We start from the raw sequence: 9397 nt of genomic DNA on the forward strand, positions 1-9397 counted from the left end.
GTTATGTGAAGTAAACAGTAGACCTTCTGACAATTTTAATGGTTAAATTATTATTAATAAAAAAATAAATAATATATAAATAGACAACTTCGACAAGCGTAGGCGTGAGTTATAATATAACTACCACATTAATGTTTCCTTAATTATTAATAGCTAACAGATTGGTTATTGCAGAATTTATTATTATTCAGTAACATTTGTTTTTGTGTTTTTTCTTTAACAAATCGGACAGATTTTACTTCCATCACATTCTCAGCAAGTAACTCGTATTATTTTAACAGGAATTTCCTTTCCAATTAGTTTGATTTACAAAACGAAAAGAAAAAAGGAATTGTGTCATAATGCAATAATAGAAACATTTCGCATGTTTCAGGGTCAACATTAAGTATATCCGGAGGGTAACGAATGAAATGCTTCCAAATTTGTAAATGATTCAGAGCTATAACGAGAAACAATCTTCAGGTACTAGTTGACAGGCTAGAATCAAATATTCAATAGGACAAAAAACAGGACATCTCATGCGATTATGTGAGCATGCTTTAAGACAATTTTAAACAATTCCAAAACACCTTAGGCAAAAGAATATGTTGCATCACACCTTTAAATAAAAGTTATAAAGTCAAAGACGTCGCCAAGAGAGGGCTGGGAGCAGCTGCACCCCTCTTACAGGGGGAATCGATTTGCATAACACACCCAAGAAATTCCAGAATTTCATAACAGAACGTTTAGAAACCTAAAATGCGTTTCAATACCGCAGGTATCATCCTCAGTTAGAGAATCCGTCTCAATTATTTATTTTAGTTCATCGACCTTTAATTCTAAGACTATCAAAATGTCCTTCGATTCAAGTCCTTCAACTTTTGTGTTTGATCTATTTTTATGAAATTAAATTCTATAAGACAGTTGTTTCCAATTTTTCTGTATTTCCACAAAAAAGAAATGTTGAATCTTTCTCCCTCTGTTCAACACGAATATGCAGACGACATCCTCAGAGATACGCCGGGCAGAGGACCACCGTCTTGCACTCATCACCAAGACTTATGTTTTAAATTCATTAAAAATCAGCTGAAATTAGTGATTCAAGGGTTTTGAGGGAACTCAAACATGCAGTCGGTGACGGCCTCCGACCATTGAATAACTAATTTCAATCGATTTTTAATGAATTTACGTCAGGAAGACATTCAGACCTTTACCTTTTTGAGCTTTAAGCGTTTTTAAGCACCATTATAATCAAAATCATTTTCGAATTTAAATTAACCGTTCGCGAGCACAGAAGTGACTTCTTTTTATTGTAGACGACTCGATCCTGTGCTATCCTTTGCTTCTCATCCCTACTACTCCTTACCTCCTGACTTATGTGACTTCCTAGATACCTAAAATCAACCACTTCTTCTAATTTTTCTTCTCCTATCATTATATTCGCTCTTTCCCTATTTTTTCTTCTCTTGCATACCTGTATTTTTGTTTTATTTATTTTCATATAATATTGTTTTGACAATACTGCTCCCATTTTATTTAAAGCCGTGCAAATCTAAGCATACTAATCTTTTGCTCCTGTATATCTATCCCTACAGTTGTCCTGTCTTTAATGATGTTGATCGCATCCTCGATGTATAAATTAAAAAGTAGCGATAACAGTGTGCATCCCAGAGTGACTCCCCTCCTAATATTTACTTCTCTAGGTTGCAGCTCCAGCTGTATAACAGCTTGTTGATCTTTATACAAAGTGAGTATCACTCTTCTATCTCTGCAACTCATCCCTCATCCCTTGTCCCATTTAACACTGTCAAAAGCTTTTTCTGCAAATGCAAATCCTTTGTGCGCACTCTTTCCTTTTTGTATCGTTTTCTATATTGTTACCAGTAAAGGTAAAATGACCTCTCGCGTTCCTCTATTTCTTCTAAACTCAAATTGATCTTCCCCTAATAATTCTTCTGCCCTTTTTTCGATCCTCTGTACAATTCTAGTTAAGATTTTTGACGCATTGGAAGTTAAGCTAATTGTTATAAATGTCTCGCACCTACTACCACGTTTCGTTTATAACCCTCTGGGACTTTACCCGTCTAGTAAATGTGACTAACTAGCATAAACATACGATCTCTAACCTCATATCCTGCATGTTGAATTTGCCCTTGTATCCCATAAATACCTTGCGCCTTATTATTCATTAAGTTTTTAATGCTGTATAGAACTCTTCTCTCATTATGGGATAACCTAGGTCATCTATCTCCACACTATCTTCCTACTCTAATATATCTCCTAGATCTGCGTATAGGTTCTCTAAATATTCTCTTCACCGATCTACCTTTTTCTCATTTTCTATCAAAATGACCCCTGGCTCGTTTCTTTTATTAATTATTACTACTGTAACCTACATCTCTAAAATTCCATTTAATTATATTGTAAGCCTCATCCGTTTTACCTACTTCAAACTTTTCTTCTAATTCTTAAGACCTCATATTAGTCCACTGTTCCTTAGCTGCCCTACACTTCCTAATTATTTCCCACTTTATAATCCTATATCCTTTTTTCCCTTCTTCGTCTGCTCTATTTTTGTGTTTTCGCCTCTCATCTATTAATCCTACAATGTCGTTTGTTATCCAGGGTTTCCTACTTTCGTTTTGTTTAAGACCTGGTATAACTGTAGCTGCTGACCATCCATTTCTTTATTACTGTACATATTACGTAATATCAAAAGTATTGTAAAATTTAGATTTTGACATATGCCATTTTATTTGATGATACAAAATAAGATAACATGTTATTAATTTAAAACGATGATAAATTTATTTTATTTGATGAGGCACTTTCTACGCTTTTGCATTGAAATTATCTTTTTTTTTTATTTAAGTGCCTATCTATAAAAAATTTGCTTGATTTTATGAATTTATATGCTTTTACGTTCACGGCGCTGAATCAAATAACTATAAATTGTTTTTGTATAAGCTACGAAGAAATATACATACATGCATATTGCTTAAGGTTCAAAAAACTAGTTAGCTTCGTCCTTGCAGACCATATAAAGATCATTATCACAATCGCGATACCCTATTTATTGAACAAAAACATCGTAAATTAATCATCATATCCGGTGCGATGCACTCCAGAATCTAGATCGTTCGAGGTGGCGTGATTGATGAATAAAAAATCCAAACCCCAATCAGCTAATACTCATTGTTAGTTTTTTAAACATACGTATTTACGTACAATAGCCTAAGCATCTGGTTTCTTGCGTTCTATTAAGCATTTTTTACTTATTGTTAAATTTTAATTACCTACATTCATAATGACTCATACTATATACCATATTCACTTGAGTCATTGGATATTATCGCAAGAGACTAAAGATTAAATTACCTTTCGTTTTAGTTCCTTGATTTGTTTGTCAACGTAAGCAATAATTAAATTAAGGTAATTATTGGTAATTTTTTGCCAAATTTATTATTTATCTGTTTTTTACCTTTGTGTTCCTCCCTCTTATTGTTGATGAGAATTGTACTTGTAACAATAAAAAAAAAAAAGCTGCTTCCTGGAATTGAATGGGCAACTTTATTATTCAAATTAATTATAATACCATGGCCAATAATATTTAATGTGGATGCAGACTTTGACCCATTGCTTATTAAAAGGAAAATATGGAAAGTTGATATAAAAGCAATAAAAAATGCCTTTAAACGGTAAGAAAATACAGTCAATAAGTAAAGTAAAATGACTTCTCATTGGGATGAAAACGAAATACTTCGATGAAATTTTTTCCTGATAGAGATTAATATCTAATAATTTAAATAAACATTAAGGGGTGACAGGAGTAACAATTTTTTCATATTAATTTCAGGTAATCTGTAGATGGTTAAATATTAATTCATATTAACGTTTAGTTAAATTATGAAAATGGCAAAAGAGAACTTGCTGAGGACCTGCACATACCAATTGGCTTCTGCCTTTCGACTTTTACCAATGATTTGGGCATGAGAAGGGTCGCCTCGTATCAAAATTCCTCAAATTCAACCAAAAACAGCATCGCATTAACATTGCTAACGAGCTGATGGACTCTGTCCGTGCCACCCGAATTTGCTCCAGAGGGCCATAACTAGTGACGAATTTTTGGTTTATGGTTATGACGTGAAAACCAAAGCTCAATCATCCCAATGGAAGCTGCCGCACGAGCCAAAACCGAAAAAAGGGCGCCAATTTAGGTCGAATGTCGAATAGTTTTCTTCTATTGCAGGGGCGTAGTGTACCATGAGTCCTTGCCAGAGGGTAGAATGGTCAATAAGGAATATTACCTGCAAGTTATGCGCAATTTGCCGGAAGCAATCCTCCAGAAACGCCCGGATTTGTGGAAGAACAAAAGTTAGCTTTTGCACCATGATAACGCCCCTACTCACACTACGTTGCTTATGCGCGAATTTTTAGCCAAACACAACACATTAATAATACCGCAGCCACCGTATTCACCAGATCTGCCACCCAGTAACTTTTTCTTGCTCCCAAAACTGAAGAGGCCCATGAAAGGATGGCGCTATGTTACGATTGAGGAGATAAAGACGGCATGGAAGGAGGAACTGAACAAGATCACAAACAATGATTTTTAGAAGAGCTTTGATGTATTATATCTGGTGGAGATCACTTTGAAGGGGACAAGATATTTATTCACGAATAAATGATTTTTGAAAAAACACAAAATTCACGATACTTTTTGAACAGACCTCATACTTATGTAACGTTCATTAATAAGTCGAATCGAGCTTTTTTTTTGGTATACATTGACACTTTGACAACCAAAATAGTCCATGATTCAAACATCAATCTTACGATATTTCATTGAGCGGTTTTCGTAGTAAAAATACACGGAAATACAAATCTGTCACGAACATAGTAAATCTTGATGTAGAGTTCGTTTGGAATTTCATGAACCTTTGCCTTGGGTTTCGCAGTGATACGACTACGTCCGTTTAATTATTAATTTCCACATCTCTACCTCTTAAAAACATTAACCGTCATTGTTTATCTAGACTTCTAGACCTGATTTGTGTACAACGATGCAAATGGTTAATAACAGCAAAGTCAATGTTTTCCTAAAAATGTAATACAATATGAACGCAACAAAGTCAGTCTCTGGCGCAAATAAAACCTCATGAGCTTTAGAACTAGCTACACTTACTACAAGGAACGTATTATGCATGTAAACACGGGTTTCATGAATGTGCAAATTACTATTTCAACTTCCATGTACGCATATAAAAATTAAACGTCACAAACGCGAAACGTTCAGTTCTTTTTTTGTATACATGGATGTATGTAACAGCGAACAAGACAAAAATCTAATTGGCTGATGTTTCAGTAAAGAAATGTAATAGTAAGAACGATTATAATCGCACCATAACATCACAACGACGCCGTCGTTTGTTATTATTATTGAATCATCATCGAAACATTGGTTAAATATTAAAAATAACACAGTTCTACTGGCAGAAGATCCGGGTTTGGAAGTTACATGGACGTAAATACTGCCGCAATAAAACAAAACTAAACAGAAAATTTAATAAAAACAAAAACAAGTTGCGTTGATACAATTTACGCATTTTTCAATTATATAATAATTAATATTTTATTAGATATATGCCCCCAACCAGAAGGCAAAAATTAACTCAAAAGTAATGATAAAGATATTAGCCCCAACTAGAAATTAAGTCAACAAAAAATGGAATTGTTAGCTGCTAACATTCCCATTAAAGTCCAACACCTTAATCCAAACAAGACAAATTTCAATTTTAGGCGTGTAGGAAAAATGAGAATATGAAATTTATTATTGTCATGTTAGACTTTACTTAACAAATTTAGATAAAAAAAGAGAAGGGACTGGAGCCGAATGTAAGTAAGACTACGTATGTACAGTAGAACCTCGATAAGATAAAGACCAAGGGAAACGTAAAATAATTTAAGTTATTGAGGTTAAGGGCTTAAGTTTAAGCTGTAAAATTATGGATTTCCAGTGACTTAGCAAACTCTTCAGCTTTTTCCTTTTTATGTTTTTATTTCTACACTGTCTAAACCATGTAAACTACAAGCATTTTTCTAAATTAGGGAATTCAGGAATTCTTCGTCTTTTACATAGAAGACTTTCTCCTGATTCGAACCACTTTACTGCTTATTGAGGTGCGATGCCCAAATTATTGGTCTAAATTATAGAGGGTTTTTATTTTAAGTAATACAGGTTTTGGACTCCGAGAGGAAGGGAACACAAAATTTTATGAATTTATAGAAGTTATTACGTTATCGAAGTTTAAGTTATCAAGGTTCTACTGTATATGGAATTTAGGAAAATAAGGGAAAAAAGGGAGGAAAAAAGGAATTAAGATGGAAATTGGAGGTGATACAAAAGGTGAAAAAGCATACACGTTTAGGATAAGTACCGGAAGAAAACGACATTGATAAAATAAATATAAAAGCACAAGTAACGAAAGTGAAAGCTTTCTTAGGAAGTATAAGGGTATAGGGAAAAAGTTCTGTAATGTAATGTTCGTGGGTTTAACAAAATTTAACTTCTAAGACGAAAACTATTTATTTACACTAATTATTATTAAACTTAAAAACACTATTGAATTATTACTAAACTTAGGTTAAGAATTATTCTATTTATTTACAGTACTGTTACTAAATCACTATTCACTGCACTGTCAATTTATTTCTAGATTAACTTCTGCAACGGTCAATTTATTTCTACTACTCTCGGCGATCGTCTCTTCCTTTAAATACCCTTTTGTTCCCTTTCGGGAACTTTCTCGAACCGTCCGAAAAAGTTTCTTTTTCTTTGAACTGTTTAATTGCTTTCCCATAACGCAGGTACGACATACACACTTACAAATACGGCGCACATGAAGAAAGCCGCCCGCGGCTAGTCGGCGAATCGATAAGCCGCTCACACACACGTATGCCCGATCGCGCACAAACACGCTTGTGCTGGCTACAGTATGTAAAAATGACTCGATCAAGTGGAAAAGGTTGTTTGATGTGACAGTTAGAAGTAAGTATATTAAGAATATGTTTATGTTTTTCTATTCCATATCAACTAATCTCCAATACAAATTACTTAGAATGGTAGCTGAACGCGATGCTTAAATTCTTAAAAAACTTTAATAACATAATGTGTAGGAGCTGTGCAACCCCCACCCTTATTAAGAGTTAATAAATATCAGTTTATATGGTTCTAAAACCCAGTCGAAAGATTTTTGAATAGGTACCCTAAACAAAGGTAACTTTTAGCGCTGTTTCACTTTTCTTTGCTGAGATTGTACACTAACATATTGACGATGTACTTGTACGTTTTTTAAGTATTATACCTAAAGCGCAATGTTTACTTATAATTACTTTTTAATGAATTTACAAGAGAGAAAGAGATGCGGTAGGTACTTACTACTTACGAAACATAATAATGGATTTGAAAATAAAAAAACAATAAATAATATTGTAATGACAGCATAGCTATTTTCTATCTTTCTAAAAGTCTACAGTTCAATTTTATTTGCTTGTTTATGGAAATTAAGTTTTTTTTATTTGAGCAATTAAATATGCGGTACATTATTGACAGTATTAGTACTGGAGTGTCTTAAGAAGCAATAGATTAATGCTTAATTGAAAAAGTTTATAGTATTTTAATGTATCCGCAGAACCTTTTTTGTCAAAAACAAAGGTTCTTGATCATTGCCAAAAATGATGCATATTTTTAATGGACGGAACATACAATGTTCAATAAACGAATGTTCTGCCAACAATGCTAGGGAAACGGCATAAATATTTCATCGTTGAACAGGTGTTTTATCGATAATTGATAATTACATTAATTTTTTATTACAATAACAAAAAAATAACATTCATTCATGGAGAGAAATAAAAGATGACATTATTCTATCAATCTTCTCAGGACTTTGATCAACGCTCTTTTTTTTGTAGTTCAAATATGCGACAAGTACAAGTTTATCACAGATTATTTTAAGTTGTTTTTCTCGATTTATTATTTCTAACGGAGTATCAAATTAATTGCTTGTAAGGAGAGTTGAAATACCTTTAAAATGATATTTAAGTTTCTTGAAGGGGTTGTCATTGCCTTTAGAAGAATGCTCTTACATTAATGTATTTACTGTCCGCTTTAAAGTCAAAATCGACCTGTTTCAGGCATTTCCAAAAATAAAAAATTAAATCCGCCACCCTGTATAATTGGGGAACATAGAAACCATCAGGGTGAGTAAAGAAGGTCACCCGCTTCACCACCCTATCCCATTCGCTTCTTATGACTGATTGCTGCTTAATCACTTTTTTACACTAAATAAATTTTGAATTGTCTTGTAATTACCTGCACCTATTTTTGACATCAAAAATTAATAGAGCAGAAAATCTCTAATAACAATGCACTTACATCATATGGGGTCAAATAAACTTATATGTCATGAAAACAAAAGAGCAAACTGTTTACGTAAATGTTCATTACGTATTCGCGATCATAAACTACAATTTTTATAAGAATGTCATGGATGAATAAGAACCTCTGAGCCTGGAAATTGCTTGAATTTCTTATTTTTTTTAATAATATTGCAACCTTCACCATTGTGTGATATGCAAACTTTCTTAAATCCCTTTTTATTAAAAAATAAATTTATCATTTTAAATCACCAAAAACAATAATTGCAACTGAAGTTAATATTGATTTTTCAATAGTTGATTATTTAAAGGTAGTAGCTATATAAATAAGAAATAAAATGCATGAAAAAGATACTTCAAGTTACTTACCCTGTAAGTATAAGGGATGCTAACCTGAAAATAAAGAAAAGTTACCTAAATAAATAAATATATGCAAAAATGTAAATTTTTAATCTTAAACTATTACATATTATTTATTTCCCACTAATAACATCGCGTTTTACAAAAGTGTTTGTATAAAGTTAAAACAATTTTTAAGAACTACTACAACTACATAAGTTGTAGCAATTGTTATTAGCAGGTTCCTAGGACTATACTCATTAGAATGCTGAATAATAAATTAAAATGAAATACGACATGAGGTGTAACGTACCTATGTTATATCCTATCTATCATATAGGCATACTTACAATAGAGAGATTGCCTGCGAAAATAACTGTTATACAAGAATATATCATAAAACTGTACAATGTGAAAATGTAATTCTTTTTTATACAGGGGTCCTGGATAATATCGTTTGTGATCAGTGGAATAAGAAGTTGACGTATTAAAAACATTGTGCTACTGTTTCAGGGCGATTTTTGAAGAGAATAATTTTAAGTAATATCAAACAGAAAGCCTTTCGCTAACAACCCGTAAAACCGGAGATTAAGTACCTATATACCAGTGATTCCGAACCTGGGGGTAATTACCCCCGCGG

General features: G+C 32.9%; 1 long non-coding RNA gene across 1 annotated transcript in view; it reads right to left on the reverse strand.

The window, feature by feature from the left end:
• LOC108732662 overlaps positions 1-9397 on the reverse strand; it is a 233703-nt gene that overhangs the window by 20417 nt on the left and 203889 nt on the right. The window contains exon 4 of the long non-coding RNA XR_003231562.1: positions 8788-8811. This is a non-coding gene — a long non-coding RNA (uncharacterized LOC108732662). The remainder of the gene's footprint in view (positions 1-8787; positions 8812-9397) is intronic.

Source organism: Agrilus planipennis, unplaced genomic scaffold (genome assembly GCF_000699045.2).
Source record: "Agrilus planipennis isolate EAB-ADULT unplaced genomic scaffold, Apla_2.0 scaffold56, whole genome shotgun sequence".
Lineage (NCBI taxonomy): Eukaryota > Metazoa > Arthropoda > Insecta > Coleoptera > Buprestidae > Agrilus > Agrilus planipennis.